General features: G+C 45.7%; 1 long non-coding RNA gene across 2 annotated transcripts in view; it reads right to left on the bottom strand.

Moving 5' to 3' along the window:
* Positions 1 to 7,510, bottom strand: part of LOC309529720 — a 37,223-nt gene extending 29,713 nt beyond the window's left edge. For both annotated transcript variants that reach the window (XR_014218371.1, XR_014218372.1), the window contains exons 1-2: positions 6,770 to 7,510; positions 543 to 719 (exon numbers count right to left, since the gene is read on the bottom strand). This is a non-coding gene — a long non-coding RNA (uncharacterized lncRNA). The remainder of the gene's footprint in view (positions 1 to 542; positions 720 to 6,769) is intronic.
* Between the last annotated feature and the right edge of the window lie 8,646 nt (positions 7,511 to 16,156).

Genomic DNA, 16,156 nt, shown 5'->3' with positions numbered 1-16,156 from the left:
TGGGGGACAAGGCTTTCAGCAGCTACAAGCTATAAAGGGTCCATGCTCAGAGTGACATAACACCACAGAAGTCCACATTTCCATCAAGTGTAGAAGTGAACATGGGATGAACAACCTTTTACCATAGCACATTACTTTGTTTGATTCAAAACTAAATATATTTTTATGCAGTGCTTTTTTTCTTTAGAAATGTTTGGGTACTCTCATTTTGTCTCAAGAAAACCACCATTTTATAGTTCAAATCGGGGGAAATAAATACAGTAAATGAACAAAAGTACAAAGATTCACAAAATGTTTTGGGGTATGCGTCCCCCCAGAAAAAGCACTGTTTTTATGGCTTTTCTTCTTAAAAGTTGAACAACTAATATGAAACCAAAGAAACGCTCCCTCTTCGTAACTGTGACGCACCACGGAATGCAGCCATTATATAGCACATCAGAGAAAAGGGAGAATCCAGATGATCCAACACAAGAAAATAAAAATAACAACACGGTGTCAGAAATCAAAGCAGCCAAAAGATTTTATATGCTGTAGGAACCCACCTGTGGTTCGCCTGGTTCAAATGTGAAATAAAACAGTTCAGTTCCACCATAAATTTGTCCATGGATGTATTTTGGATTCATCTTAATCTCTGGGTTTCCAAGAAGAATTCAATTTGGAGCCACCACAGTACTTTGGAGGTGGTAAAAATCCATTGGAAACTTGGTTGTTTGACAAAGCTATAAAAAAAAGATTATGAAGTACTCAAGAGGAAATAAAAATGGAGTACATGATTGCCTCATGTATTTTAATTTTAATTTTATTTATTTGGATGATTTCCCCTAGATTTTTGTGTGGTTTATATCTCATCTTGCCATTTACTGGAGACAGTTGCTGCTATCTTTGTCCAGCATGTGTCTCTTGATTTCTTGGTAGCATTTAAATCAATGGCACTGATGATCTGAACTCTTGCTCCTTTTGGAACACCTGAGCAACCTGCTGTAACAAAAGCACCAAATATCTTAATTCATAGAATTGTAGAGAGGGAAGGCTTCCCAAGAATCATCTTAGCCCAACCTCCTGCGGTGGGGAGGAGTGTGAGGTGCTGTCTTTGCTGCAAAAGGTAACAGGCAGCTCAGAGCATCTGGGATTAGCTGAGGCTGTGCCATCAGCTCTGTGCGTACCCCAAATTACAAAGGCGAATTGGGGTGATTCAGAGAAGGTTCTTGTTTTTCCAAGCCAGATCTTGCCATTAGCAAGGCATCTCGAGGCAGATCAGGGACTTCTGCACTTTGGAGTGGCTCTGTGGCTTTGGATTTACTCAAAAATGCATGGCTGTCCTTGACCCTTTAAGAAGCAAAACCACAACTGGCTGAGGAAATGCTTAGAGGTCAGAGAGGCGGGAGGAATCTTGCATAGTTAGAGCAATCGCTGCAAATTACTTTCCGATACCACTCCAGTTGCTGCAATTAGGGGCAGGGATGTTGAAATGAACATAACCCAAGTTGTTCTTCCCATGGGTTCACATTTGACTTCGCCAGTTTTGTACTAACCAGGGTTAAAATCACCTGGCACAATAGCTGCTGGCCTATTTGTCCAAAGTTTGGCAGGTTTCTCATCCAGGGTCCACCTCCCCTTATGTCTATGTTTCACACTGATTGAGCACAAAGAACTAAGGGAGAGAACGAGATGCTTGCTAGGGCTGATGGGAGTTGTAGTTCAGCAACAAGGGGAGACCCAAAGCACAACCTGCTCCATTGGAACGTCAGATCTCCCTGCAAAAGCCTTTTGGTAGTGTGGTTGCATCCTCTGATAAACTGCAGGATGGGCTTTCGACGACAGGTGACTTGGCTTTCCTATTTATTTTGCAAACTCACTTTTTCTATTTTGGTATAAATATTTTGCAGACACACTTCACTAAACATACTCTTTACTGTTTGAACAAGCTAGACTTGGAGAGGCAGCTTGTTTCTACCCAATGAGCAGGTCTCATCCCTCTTCCTGTTAAGTTAAGGTTACCAGACGTCCCCGTTTCCCGGGGACAGTCCCCGGATTTACAAATCAGTCCATATACAAAATCAGTTGAAGTTGAAGAGTGTCCCCGGATTCATTGAAAAAGAAATCTGGTAACCTTATGTTAAGTGCCCGTTTCCTCTTCTTACAGATTGGGTGGTGTGGCGATCAGACAGGGTCCCCGGACGTTTCACCGTCTATTGATCCTTGTGCCACCACTTTATTTCTCGCTGCCACCACCCAGGCCCTACTTGGGACAATACTGAGTCCAGTCAGGGTTAAATTGAAACATAAACTTTTGTTTATTTATTGCAGTTTAACAAGCTGTGGTTTCATAAACGGTATCGGTCCATTACAATCATAGGGTGCCTATCCAGACCTATAACTTCCGCTACCTGCTCTTACTCACTAAAGCACCTCTCAGATATTTACTTGTCTGCCTAGCCCCTAACTGTTCCTGACTCAGCCTATTTCGTTACACTAACTCAACCTACCCACAACTCTAGCCCAATTCACTCCCACTCCAACCAACCACCCAACTCCCAACAAACTCCTCAATGAACTCCCCAATGAACACTCTCCTTTGCCCCTTCCAGAGCTGGTTTTATAGTCCCACTAACTCCACCCTCCTGGGTCCTGACTGGGCAACCTGTTTAACTATTTTACCTCCAGCACTCTCTCATGTGTTAACGTCACAGGTGGGTCTTCTATAACTTTCCCGCTTCTGCAGTGGAGACCAGGCTGCATAACAAGCCAACAAACAACACGTGAGCCCGATGCACTTTGTGCTCAGCCAGACCGTGAAAGTTCCCACAGCTACCCACCCACCATCTTGGCTTTATGCTCCCTGTTCAGGTTCCCTCCGTAAGTCCGCTTCATCACGTATAAGAAGAAAAGCACAGGAAACAGCCTTACACTGAGTCAGGCCATCGGCCCTTCAAGGATTGTCTACACTTGACTAGCAGTGGCTCAGTTGCTGATGACCCATCTGTTTTTTTCTGATTTTATTTTTTTTAGAATAGGAAATAACAATCTTTGAAAAAAACAGTCCTTATAGACTTTTTTAAAAAAAAATCTTTATTGATTTGCACTTGGCTTTGTATATCCAAGGAGATACATATTAAAAACAGAGAAAACAAACACCTCCCTATGAAAGAAAGAAAAGCTTTGTGATATAAAAAATGGAAACCACATCCCATACAGCTTAGAGAGACAAGCAGTAGTGGTGTTAGTAAAAGCTAAAGGTAAAGGTACCCCTGCCCATACGGGCCAGTCTTGACAGACTCTAGGGTTGTGCGCTCATCTCACTTAAGAGGCCGGGGGCCAGCGCTGTCCGGAGACATTTCCGGGTCACGTGGCCAGCGTGACGAAACTGCTCTGGCGAACCGGCACCAGAGCAGCACACGGAAACGCCGTTTACCTTCCCGCTATAAAGCGGTACCTATTTATCTACTTGCACTTAAGGGCGCTTTCGAACTGCTAGGTGGGCAGGAGCTGGGACCGAACGACGGGAGCTCACCCCACCGCAGGGATTCGAACCGCCGACCATGCGATCGGCAAGTCCTAGGCGCTGAGGTTTTACCCACAGCGCCACCCGCGTCCCTTGTGTTAGTGTGTTAGTAGTGGTGTTAGTAGTGATACATAAATCCAGTAGCCTCCTAAAAGGAAAGTCACTATTAAACCATTTGTAATCAGAATCACTGGAATTATTATTCATTTCAAATCCTTGCTTAATTTGATGGGAGGTGATTTCTATTATTTTCTTTTTCTTTTATTGATGCAAGTAATAAAGTCATGCCACACATTTAAACATTTTCAGATCTCGAAAGGCTTTTTAATACCCTAAGCAAAATCTGCCTTCCACACTATGAATAGTTTTATAAACCTCTTATCAGGTCTTCTCCTTGAAGTTGTCTCTCCACCTCCCTTAAAACCATCTCTCCAAGTTGCTCAAAGTGGCATCCTTGATTCTCCCTGTTCTCCTTTTCATCCTCACAATAGCCCTGTAAGGGTCATATAACACACACACACACACACACACACACACACACACACACACACACTGCAATGCTGGAATCTTTGGCCCAACATGAGGCTCAAACCCAAAAAGTCTCATCTGGCTGCCCTTCAGTTAAACTTGGAAAAGATATGCCTTCTATTTTCTGAACAGAAAGACAATAGAGGGATTGTCATCTGATAAGAATGCATATCATCTAAACTGTCTCTGAACAAGGCCTCCTTTTGGGTGATGGGCAGCAGAAGCCTGAATCTAAATTTAAGCCTCCTCCCTCTTTTCATTTCAATCAGCCCCAGAGGAGTGAAAAAATGGACACAGATTGGAGGGGGTGGGATGACCGAAGGCCTTGGCACAAAAGCGACGTGGCTTATTTATGAGAAAACAGTGAGTTGTCTTCCTGAAGCCCAAATTTTCTTGGAATTAAATCCGCCAAGCAGGACTGTTTTAATGGACTGCACACACGGCTGGCTCCCCCCCCCCCCATGGAAGGATTGATGGCTTGAAGATCATTGTCCTTGTTGCTGTGCACAATACAGGAACTTGGAAGCCGACATTCCCTGCTGTTGGTGAAGAAATGAGCAGAGTAAAACAAGTGGAAGATGCAGTAGGGTGATGCTGTGGTCTAAACCACTGAGCCTCTTGGACTTGCCAATCAGAAGGTCGGTGGTTCGAATCCCCTTTCAGGTCCTGCAAATAAATATAATAGGAACGTGGGTGGCGCTGTGGTCTAAACCACTGAGCCTCTTGGGCTTGCTGATCAGAAGGTCAGTGGTTCAAATCCGCACAATGGTGTGAACTTCTGTTGCTCTGTCCCAGCTTCTGCCAACCTAGCAGTTCAAAAGCACGCCAGTGCAAGTAGATAAACAGGTACTGCTGCGGCGGGAAGGTAAACGGCGTTTCCCCTGAGTCTTCCCCCTGCCTCCGCGGGCTTTAGGACCTGGTTCCCGATCCGGGCTTTCTGCTGTCCCGCGCGACTGTACATTTGAACTTGGCGCGCGCCCCCAGCCGGCAACCCTCCTCCTGACCGCTACACTGCTCCTGTCACTGCTTCCCCCTTCGGGGAGGCTAGCTGTACTCGACCTCCCCTCCATTCCCCCACTCTCCGCTGGAGGTGTGGTCAGTCTCGACTCATCTTCTCTCCCTGCTGGAGGAGACGCTGGCCCTGACACCTGGGACTCCTCCCCCCCACTACGCTCTGGTGGGGAAGCTGGCCCTGATCTCCAGCTGCTGCTTTGGGAGTCCCCGCTGGCCCCCCTTGCCCTGACCATAGACGCCTCCTTCTGGGAATCTTCTGATTCGCTGGAGAAGCTCATGGAATCTCTCGGGTCACTGCCATACTCCCCTATGCTGCCCTCAGATCCTTCCCCTTCGCTCTCCATCTCCTCTCTCCCCTGTGCCTCTGTTCCTGAGCCCCTGACATCAAGTTATTTTCAGGTGGGATTTACTCACATACCTGAAAAATTCAGGTTATGCAGTTATAGTCAGTTGGGTGGTCTTGCACTACTCCTGTTTCCCCAAAATATCAGACATTTCGTGACCTGGAAAGTGACAGGAATATGCAGTGGAAACTGTGGGATAACACTTGGGGTTTGACACAGTGTCATCTAACCTCCCCAAAAGCAAATCAGAATAAATTACAATTAAATAGCCAACACCATCTAATCTCCCTGCAAACGGATCAAGAAACAGGTTGTCTGGAAAGCACCCTGGATGTCCCTATAAGAACATAAGAACCCTATAAGAAGCTTGTATTGATCTTATAGGGACATCTTCCTGAAACCAAGCTTTGGTTCAGACAATAAATGGGTCATAGAATCATAGAATCATAGAGTTGGAAGAGACCACAAGGGCCATCGAGTCCAACCCCCTGCCAAGCAGGAAACACCATCAGAGCACTCCTGACATATGGCTGTCAAGCGTCTGCTCCTTCCATACAGCACCCTGAAACCCAGAAAATAAATCTAAAAAGGACACAGTGAACACATCTTCTAAACAGCCACCAGGAAGGTTACTTCAATCCAAGCAGCAATTCTGAAAGTCCCTTCTGCGCTAGAAGTTAAACTAACTCCTGTTCCTACAACAGAGTGAGCTTTTCATGCCCTGGTGTGTTTTTTTAAAGGTCAAGAGATCTCCAAATACTTGCCTCTTTTCCTTCTTGGTCTGACCTAATTTCCTCTCTACTTGACTGGCAGACTCAACAAAGAGGAAGAGTCATTTCCTTTCCAATCACTGGTGGCGCGGTATTTTGTTTCATCACTGAAAGCTCTGGATGATTCCACGCTCAGAATTTTCCACCTCCACTGCAAAAGCCCTTTGAGCACGGGTAGGCAAACTAAGGCCCGGGGGCTGGATCCGGCCCAATCACCTTCTAAATCCAGTCCGCAGATGCTGGGAATCTGGTATGAGTGTGCAAGCTCATACCAAGAACAAACTTAGTTGGTCTCTAAGGTGCTACTGGACAATAAATTTTTATTTTTTATATATATTTCGGGTGGCAACCCTTATGACTCTTATGACTCAAGATCCCACACAACTCTGTATATCTATTCTTGTAAGAGTTTGAGCTGGGCAAAGGGAAGACAATCTGGACAAGTATGGTCTAAGGTAGCCACTGACACATTGCCAATAAAGTGGAAATGCATCGCTGAAAAAAAGACAAGGGGACATTGGTTACATAACAGTTGCACATGCTGAGTTATATGTCCACATGCAACCTTGTATTGTAATATTACATGCCTTTAGAGTGGAGGAAGCTGTTACCTGGTGAGCTGTGTGGCTGCTCAGCTGGTGTCTAGTTGTGGTAATAGTTGATGTGCGGCGTAAAGGCCTCTGCTCTCCCTTTGCACTATTCTTCATCTTTAAACGGGGCTTGGACCCACCAGCCCTTCAAATGGAGAACTGGCAACCCTTCAAACAGAGGACTGTAAAGTAAGATACATGACTAACCTAGTCCGGCCTGTTCCATTTCTTTCTTAGGCAAAGGCCAGTGATACATTGCCATGGGAACCAATAGGGCCTATGAAACCCTAGGTGGTAGGCAGGGCCTTGGAAACATCTTAGGGTACTGGCTGCCTCCTCGGAGATTGATGCGAGGGAAATGGACTTTGGATGCCTGTTGGCGTGTTCCAGCTGTTATGATTAATTAGAGGAATCTTAATTTTATATAGCTAGATCCTAGAAAGTTGGGTATGGATGAAAACCCCCGTTCAGTTGGCAGGAGAATGCTGATTCCCTCCCCACCTTCTGCATTTGCCTGCCAAAAAGAAAGGATCGGTTTCGTGAAAGCATAAATCTCATTTTCCTGCTTTGTATGTGTTGAACCTATTCCCAGTCATGGAAAAGATGTGGCTTCTTGTAACCCCAGCTGCTGTTTTATTTTTAAAGTGGTGCATTGATTTTCCCCCCTCTTTAATTGTGGTTTTAATTTGGTGCTGTTGTGTTTTGAGTATGTCTCGAACGTGCCTTATGTCTTTTGTCAGATGCTTTGAGATCAGATAAATAAAAAAAATCTCAACCAGCCAAATCTGTGCTTGGTTGCAATCTCCAAAAACTGTTTGTAAGTTACGATTCATCTCAAGCATGTGTAATTATTTGTTTTGTTCCTCGGTAATAATGATCGTAATGTTGCACGCTACCCCAATCCCTGAATGATGCTGTCTAACGTCCCTGCAAAAATTGTGCAAACAAATCAGGATGAATACTTTATAAACAGGTCATCTGGAAGTGACCTTACTTAAAGTACATAACCTATTGGGGCAGTGGTTGGTGCGATGGTTGATCTCAGTGTTTCACTCATGCCCTCAGGTTCCCCAGGTTGTTGTTGTTGGTGAGTAGCTTAATACAGTTTAATAATAGTAATAATAAATTTTATTTATACCCCTCCATCCCCGGCCAGAGCCGGGCTCAGGGTGGCTAACACCAGTAAAATTACAGTAAAAACATAATGGGGGGGGGACCAATTTAAAATACAGGTTAAAATGCAATTTAAAATGCAGCCTCATTTTAAAAGTAGCCCATAGATCAAAACCATAAGGGAAGGGAAACATAAGGGTCAGACTGAGTCCAAAACAAAGGCCAGGCAGAACAGCTCTGTCTTGCAGGCCCTGCGGAAAGATGTTGAGTCCCGCAAGGCCCTAGTCTCTTGTGAGGGAGCGTTCCACCAAGTCGGGGCCAGTACTGAAAAGGCCCTGGCCCTAGTTGAGACTAATCTAACCACCTTGAGACTTGGGACCTCCAAAATGTTGTCATTTGTGGACTTCAAGGTCCTACGCGGGGTATACCAAGAGAGGCGGTCCCGTAGGTACGTGGGTCCTAGGCCCCATAGGGCTTTAAAGGTCAAAACCATCACCTTAGACCTGACCCTGTACTCCACCGGGAGCCAGTGCAGCTGGAAATGCACTGGATGAATGTGATCTCACAGCAAGGACCCTGTAAGGAGCCTTGCCGCGGCATTCTGCACCCGCTGGAGTTTCTGGGTCAGCTTCAAGGGCAGCCCCACGTAAAGCAAGTTACAATAATCAAGCCTGGAGGTGACCATCACATGGATCACTGTGGCCAGATCAGGGCAAGAAAGGCAAGGGACCAACTGGTTAATACGGAAGAAGGAGCCATATTAAGCCATTTACAGAAGGAGCTCATGCTCATTCCTCCTTTCCTACCCTATGTAATTCAGGGTGGTCCTCTGACTCCATAGAGTGAATAAAAGTTTGTGGGGCTTCTTTCTTGTAGCAATTAGCGAGCCTCCGGCCAATGAACAATACAACCATTGTGTCCTCATTTGGGAGTCAAACTTAACAGTGACTCATCTCCCTCTTCTTAATTGGGTGCATTTGCCAAGGAATGTAGCTCTTCATCTGCCTCAACGCGACATTTGGGCAGGTCTCTTACAGATCCGTAATTAAAGACACTGCAGGAATAAAAGCTGCGCTTCATGCGTCAAAATCATTTACATGTGTTTATGTTCTTAGACATGCATGAGTTTCGTTTTCATGTTGCTCCACACAGGACAAACAGTCCTCATGCGAAGGTTGCGGGTGAGCCTGATGAGTTTTGAATAACTCCTTGAACCGGCTGCCGATTTCTGATGGCCTCAGATAACGCAGCTGCTAAATGAAGGCTTGCATTTTGCTTTGTTGGGTGCCTTAACCTTAACCAGAGAGTTTTCCAAGAAAATTCCTATGAATAGTAGCAGGCCAAGCTCCAAGGGTGCATGAACAGAAGAAGATTCCTGTGGCCTCGTTCATACACATAACTGGCAGCGTAGGAGGCACGGCTGCGGAAAGGGAGTCAAGATGCAATCCCGCAGGGGGCAGGGATTGCTCATTCTTACAATGCACTGCCTCATGTGTTGACTGCCTTTCCCATGTGCAGCCCAGGATTCTCCACAGCTTGTGGAGATGGGAGGGTGGATCTGAGTGGGCTGTACCACAGTGGGCCACATCTGCCACATTGTACATTTGAAGTGCTCTTCACACTGCTTTTAACAGTCATCATAGCTTCCCCCAGTGGCGTAGTGTTTGGGGGGTCACAGGGGTGGTTGCCCTGGGCACAACTTTGTTAGGGGGCACAAAATGTCAGTACCCGGTGCTGCCTCAATACAGCTGCACACTTCCGTTGCTAAGCTCTGCTAAAGATGCCTTCTCCATGCGAACCAGGGAGTGACCTCTTCAGACACTCCAGAATGACTCTTCTTTTCTTATCTCTGTGGCTGTGATTTCCTGGGTGATGTGGATGCCATTAGGCAATTGAATGCACATGTGTACTCTGTCCATTCCCCTCTCTCCCACCCTCCTCTGTGTGGCCCCCGGAAGCTGGCAACCCTGGGAACCGTAGTTTGTTAAGTGTGCTGAGAGCTGTTGGTTGATTCCCTCACAGAGCTCGAATTTAACGTTGTCCAAGTTGCTGGGCACTGCTGCTTCTTCCAGAGTATAACTGCCCTGTGTGAAAAGAAACATGCTTCCTTTCATCTCCCCTGAATCTGCCAACTTCATTGGATGTCCCCAGGCTGTAGTATTACGAGAGAGGGAGGAAAATGACTCTCTGGTCACTTTCTAAATATCATGCATAATTTTATACACCTCAACTGTTAAGTTGTGGGTGAACATATCAGACGACACAGCGCTTCTTCAGACAGCTCTTGTTTATTCACAGAACAGAACTGAACTGAACTGAAGAGCTCAGTCAGCCTGCTTATATAGAGCTCAACTACAAAGCAACAGTAACAACTTTCTGTAACTATCCAATCACTGAACGTCACTTTCAATTCCTTATTTGCATATGCGGACCTGAGTGAAAACTATCTACAGTATCCCCCTGCTGGCCCAGGGTGAGAACTTCAGTACATAACATCAACCACAATTTTATACACTTTACTTATCTCCACTGTCCCACCCCACAACTAAAATATCTCAAATGCTGTCACATTTCCTCATAGCTAGAGTTGCTCCAGCCTCTCGATTATTTTGGTCAGTCAAGAGCTCGGGTAAAAGAGAAAGTGGGGTTTTCTTTTTTGTCCAAATCTTCCTTTGTCTCAAAGGAATTATTAGGGTACTAGATGTGAGGAAGAGAATGATTTAATTTGCCAAAGGTGACATGGGAAGGAGGTGAGCCATGTTACAGAGGACTGTCCTCTGTTAGAAAGTGCCCTTTATTCAAAAGGAGTCAAGGTTCTGGAAGATGCAAGCAATTTTATCCTCAAAACGCTTTGCAAACAAGTCACAGAGTGTTACCATTGGTTCTGTCAATAACCGCACATACATTGTATGAGAATCAGTCTCCTCTCCTTTTTGGTGACATGTTTCCTCTTTGTAGGCAATGCAAAACTGACCACCACCTAACTGGAAGTCTGTTTCATCATTTTGGAAGGGCACATGGGTGGCGGGTTATTCCTACCCTTTAGGAAGGGGAGAGGGAGTGTACCTGATCCCCTCTGTCGTGTTTCGAATCCCATGCAAGCAAGCTTCAGGAGAAGCAAGATAGAGATAGGTTTTCCTGCTGGTTCTGCAGCTCCAGAGAGAGACAGTGTCATCTCTCTCACACTTGCCATTGCATCCCAGTGGAATGTGAAATTGAGTAAAGTTAGCCATCATTATGGGCATTTTTATAATGTAAGTAATTTTATTGGGCACAAGTGACTGTGATCAGGGCAGAATGGATTTCTTTCTGCGCATTCCCCACAGATGGCAGAGGTGACACTGCTGATTAAGACAAGAGATCCAGCCAGGCAGAAAAGCCGTGCTACAATTTTACATTCGTTCGCTTTAAATGTCTTAAGAGCAGACACAGCGAGGGACTCTTCTCAGAGTCTATGGTTGAATCCACTTTTCTTGTCTTGCTTAGCCTGACTGCGAGTGCTCCGTTCAATTTAAGGGTGGGGCACCTCAGGCCTCAGTATCTAATACGAACCTCCATGGCTCCATTCACACTATGCATTTAAAGGACTATGATAGCACTTTGAACAGTCATTAAGTAATGACTGGACCTGATCATTAGGTCCAGTCATGACCGATTCTGGGATTGCGGTGCTCATCTCGCTTTATTGGCCGAGGGAGCCGGCGTACAGCTTCCGGGTCATGTGGCCAGCATGACTAAGCTGCTTCTGGCGAGCCAGAGCAGCGCATGGAAATGCCATTTACCTTCCTGCTGAAGCGGTACCTATTTATCTACTTGCACTTTGATGTGCTTTTGAACTGCTAGGTTGGCAGGAGCAGGGACCAAGCAACAGGAGCTCACCCCGGCATGGGGATTCGAACCACCGACCTTCTGATCAGCAAGCCCTAGGCTCTGTGGTTTAACTCACAGCACCACCCGCGTCATAGCTTCCCCCAAAGAATTATGGGGAATGTAGTTTGTTAAGGGTGCAGAGAGTTGATAGGAGGCCCCATGCCCCTCATAGTGCTACAATTCCCAGAGCGGTGGGTAATAACAACAACAACAACAACAACAACAACATGCCACCCACCTGACTGAGTTGCCCCAACCACTCTGGGGGGGCTTCCAACAAACTGAAACATCAAATGAGTAAAACATTGCACATTTACTTCCCTATCCAAGGCTGGCATCAAATGTCTTCTGAATATCAGAAAGTTTATTGTTTCCTTGACATCTGACGGGAGAGTGTTCCATAGGGCGGGTTCCACTACCAAGAAGGCCCTCTGCCTGGTTCCCTGTAACCTCACCAGTGAGGGAACCACCAGAAGGCCCTTGGAGCTGGACCTCAGTGTCCAGGCTGAATGATGGGGATGCAGATGCACCTTCAGGGCCTCTGGGGACTGTAGCTCTGGGAGAAGAATAGGGGTTTCCTAACAATGCTCAGCACTCTTCACAAACTACCAGAATTCCTTGGGGGAAGCCATGGCTGTTGCTTTAATTGTGCTTTAAACTCTCCCGAGGCCACATGCCTCACCGACCTAGATTCACACCTCAAGTGTTTCTGCCTGGCTATAACATGTCCCCGTACTCTGACAATGGAGAATACAGAAGGGTTTGTGCATAGAAACTAGCCTACTGTACAAAGTGCAAATGTGCATTTGTTGCTCCACCCACTTTGCCTCTGGCCCCGCCCACCAATGGCATGTGGTTGTCGGAAGCTTGCCCAGAAGGAAATGCGACTCTCCGGCTGAAAAAACGTTCTCCACCCTTGGTTTAATTGAACACACACCCAGATCCATTTGTCCTCTTTTCACTCTTGGTTCTCTACAAGACTCTGGGGGATTCTTGCCTTCTTGCAACGTTGCCATGGGCACGAAACAAAAGAGCTTTTAAACAACAATCAGATCTTCTGAGAAAATAAAAGCCAGCTCTGGTACAGTCTCTGGAGGAGCCTCAAGAATTTTCTAGAAGTTTTGCAGGATAATGCTTGCAAGGATATGGAGAGCCGGTGTTATGTATTGAGTTGAATACGATCCAACAGGCAGCAGTCTGATTGGTCCTAGAACAATAGGGTCCAGAATGCAGCAGTCTGATTGGTCCACAGGAGCCACCCAATCCAGCTTCAGGTGGAAGTGAACCTGCAACCTGACTGGCCTACAGGTGAATCCTGGAATTAGCCAATCGCGTGGGGCCCATTGTGTAAATGATGTATATAAAGCAGACATTCTGAGGGAACTTCCATTCCTCCTCACCACTATGAGCTGAATAAAGAGCATGAAATCCACTCTCGACTCCGAGTATATTTCAGCCAGTGTGGTGCAGTGTTTAGAGTGCTTGACTCGAATCTGTGGGACCTGGGTTCAAATGTGAACTCAGCCATGAAGCTCACTGGGAGACACAGCGTCAGCCATTGTCTCTCAGTCTACTTCACAGGGTTGTTGTGAGGATAAAATGGGGAGGAACAGAACTAGGCATACCACAATGAGCTCCTGGGTAGGATATAAGTGGAACAACACCACCACCACGACCAACAACAACAACAACAACAACAACACCAACAACAACTTATTCCCCAAGAATCACTAATGCCTCTGAACTAATTTGTTCACGTGTCTATGTTGGCAAAGTTAACACGATGTCCAAGGCAGGAGGAGTTACACCTCAATGACTACTAGCTGGCTATATTCTATTCTCAATGCTGGCTATATTCTACCTACTGACCAGTCAGCTTGACACTGATACCAGGAAAGGTCCTAGAACAGATAACGATAAGAAGCGGACACGGAGCAATGGATCCAAACTACAAGAAAGAAGATTCCACCTAAACATTAGGAAGAACTTCCTGACAGTAAGAGCTATTCGACAGTGGAATTTACTGCCAAGGAGTGTGGTGGAGTCTCCTACTTTGGAGGTCTTTAAGCAGAGGCTTGACAACCATATGTCAGGAGTGCTCTGATGGTGTTTCCTGCTTGGCAGGGGGTTGGACTCGATGGCCCTTGTGGTCTCTTCCAACTCTATGATTCTATGATTCTATGATAACGATAATGTCTGTGAGCACTTAGAAAAGGATGCTGAGATTACGAATACCCAGGATGGGTTTCCCAAAAACAATAAATGTCAGACGAACCTCATTTCTTTCTTTGGTTAGTGACAAGCTTGGTGGATCAGGGGGATGCTGTGGGCATAGTGGATCTTGATTTCAGTAAGGCTTTTGGCAAAGTCTCCATGATATTCTTATGGGGAAGCTGGTAAACTGTAGGCTAAATAATGTCATTAAGTGGGTTTGAAACTGGTCAACTGACCAGACTGAATGAGTGCCCACCAGTGGTTTCTCATCACTCTGGGGGAAAGTGGCATGTGAGGCGCCACAGGGTCTGGTCCTGAGCCCAGTGCTATTCAACATCTTTATAAATGACTTGGATGAAGGAAATTTGCAAATGATCAAATTTGCAGATGACACCAAATTGCAAGGGGTAGCTAGTAATGCAGAAGACAGAATCAGGATTCAAAATGACCTCAGTAGATTAGAGAACTGGGCCCAAACTAACAAAATGAATTTCAATTGGGACAAATGTAAGCTTCTGCACTTGGGTAGGAATAATGAGATGCACAAATATAGGATGGGGAACACATGGGCTTAACAGCAGTACATCTAAAAAGGATCTAGGTGTCTTAGTAGACCACAAGCTTGACATGAGTCAACAGTGTGATGCAGCAGGGGGAGCAGGAAGGTAATGATATTTTAGGCTACATCAACAGAAGTGTAGTATCCAGTTCAAGGAAAGTAATAGTATTGTTGTACTCTGCCTTGGTCAGATCCCACCTGGACTACTGTGTCCAGTTCTGGGGGCCATAGTTTAAGAAGGATATTGATAAGCTGGAGATGATAAAGGGTCTGGAAACCAAGCCTTATGAGGAATGTTGAGGGAGCTGGGTACGTTTAATCTGGGAAAGAGAAGACTGAGAGAAGATATGATGCCATCTTCAAAGATCTAAAGGGCTGTGACAGGGAAGATGCAGTAAGCTTGTTTACAGCTGCTCCAGAGGTGAGGACCTGAACCACTGCATTTAAATCACAAGAAAGGAGATTCTGACTAAACATCCGTAAGACCTTTCTGACGGTAAGAACTGTTTGATAATGGAACAGACTCCCTAGGGAAGTGATGGACTCTTCTTCACTGGAGGTTTCTCAGCAGAGGTTAGGTGGCCATCTGTCAGGGATTCTTTAGCTGTGATTCCTGCATTGCAGGGACTAGGCTAGATGACCCTGGGGGTCCCTTCCAACTGCTACAATTCTATGTAAACTGAGAGTTGTTAGGAGGTTTCTATTCCACTCAGAGAGCTACAATTCTCAGTGTTCCCTGGGAATAGGTATTGACTGTTAAACCACCGAGAATTGTAGCTGTGTGAAAGGGAATAGGGGTTTCTCCAAACAATTCTCAACACCCTTAACAAAACAGAGCTCCCATGTTCCTTTGGGGCGAGCCATGCCTGTTTAAAGTGGTGTGATACTGTTTTCAATGTTTAGTGCAGATGGGGCCACAGCGAGTGCTTTTTCACAGCAGACTTCATGCCACGATTTTGTACCTCTTCAGGTTGCTCCCGTAGCCAAACCAATGCCTGCGTCGGCAACCAATTCCTGCCACCCCACCCTCCGTCCTCATTCTTTATTCTGTCGAACCTTTAACAAGGTTTACAATTTTTTTTAAAAAAATCTGGTTATGATTGCATCTATATACAGTGGTACCTCGGGTTAAGTACTTAATTCGTTCTCGATATCCGTTCTTAACCTGAAGCAGCACTTTAGCTAATGGGGCCTCCTGCTGCTGCTGCGCTGCCGCTGCATGATTTCTGTTCTCATCCTGAAGCATAGTTCTTAACCTGAGGTAATATTTCTGGGTTAGCAGAGTCTGTAATCTGAAGTGTATGTAACCTGAAGTGTATGTAACCCGAGGTACCACTGTATTTAAAAACTCTCCACTAACACAGAGCCCTTCACATCCTGCCTGACACACACGGATGTAAGATTCCATTTTTGAAGACACCTGCGAGTTAAAACTTAACATTTTTTTACAAAATGAAAAAAGGCAAGAGTTGTTTTTCGCGATGAAAAATGGCACCAGTCCCTCCAGGGAAAAGATGACATTTTCTCCTCAGGAAATGCGCACATGCTCCCCCCCTCCTGTGCTAGTGAAGGCCTTGCTGTGAGAGGCTTTCTGCCAGAAGATGTTCCAGAAGGCATATTATCCTTGCAAAAATCTCAAATGGCAAAACTTT

This window comes from Podarcis vaucheri (assembly GCF_965113315.1).
Source record: "Podarcis vaucheri genome assembly, chromosome: 3".
In the NCBI taxonomy this organism is placed as follows: domain Eukaryota; kingdom Metazoa; phylum Chordata; class Lepidosauria; order Squamata; family Lacertidae; genus Podarcis; species Podarcis vaucheri.
This window is presented reverse-complemented; position numbering and strand designations above follow the sequence as displayed.